Raw genomic sequence first — 922 nt, forward strand, 5'->3', positions numbered from 1 at the left:
CATTTAATGATCATAATAACGGTTTCGAATTTTGGCTCGATTCTCAGTGTTCAACTGGTACTTATTTTCCTGACGCCGAAAGGATGAAAGGCAACGTCGACCTCGGCGGAATTTGAACTCAGAACGTGAAGACGGAGGAAATACTTTTCTACTAAAGGCCTGAAATTTTTTGGGGGAGCAGTCGATGAGATAGACCCCAATTCGCAACTGGAACTTAATTTATCGACTCCGAAAGGATGAAAGGCAACGTTGACCTCGACGGAATTTGAATTCAGAACGTAATGACGGACGAAATGCCGCAAAGCATTTCGCCCGGCGTGCTAACGTTTCTGCCAGCTCACCGCCTTAAAACAAGAGGTTTACAGCATCTAGCTCTCCCAAACGGTCACCCATCTAAGTACTGATTAGGGTCAACGTTGCTTAACATCGGTGATCAGACGAGAACCGGTGCTTGCAGCGTGATATTGCCGTAAGCATAACGGTTTCAAATCTTGGTGCAAGACCAGCAGTTTCAGGGCAGCGGGTTAGTCGATTACATCGAGCCCAGTACTTGGCTGGATTTTATTTTTTATCGACTATAAAATGATGGGTGAAGGCGCAATGACCCAGTGGTTAGGGCAGTGGACTCGCAGTCGGAGGATCGTGGTTTCGATTCCCGAACCGGGCGTTGTGCATGCTTATTGAGCGAAAACACCTAAAGCTTTACGAGGCTCCGGCAGGGGGTTGTGGCGACCCCTGTTGTACTATTTCGCCCCAACTTTCTCTCACTCCTTCTTCCTGTTTCTTGAGTAACGCTGCGATGGACTCGCGTCCCATCCAGCTGGGTGGGATGACACATACGCCATAGAAACCGGGAAACCGGGCCCATGAGCCTGGCTAGGCTTGAAAAGGGCGCAAAGAAATATAAAATGATGAAAGGCAA

At 48.4% G+C, this 922-nt stretch overlaps 1 pseudogene; it reads right to left on the reverse strand.

The window, feature by feature from the left end:
• Positions 1-356: 356 nt before the first annotated feature.
• Positions 357-475, reverse strand: LOC128249150 (5S ribosomal RNA; annotated as a pseudogene).
• Between the last annotated feature and the right edge of the window lie 447 nt (positions 476-922).

The sequence above is a fragment of the Octopus bimaculoides genome, chromosome 11, assembly GCF_001194135.2.
Source record: "Octopus bimaculoides isolate UCB-OBI-ISO-001 chromosome 11, ASM119413v2, whole genome shotgun sequence".
Classification (NCBI taxonomy): Eukaryota; Metazoa; Mollusca; class Cephalopoda; order Octopoda; family Octopodidae; genus Octopus; species Octopus bimaculoides.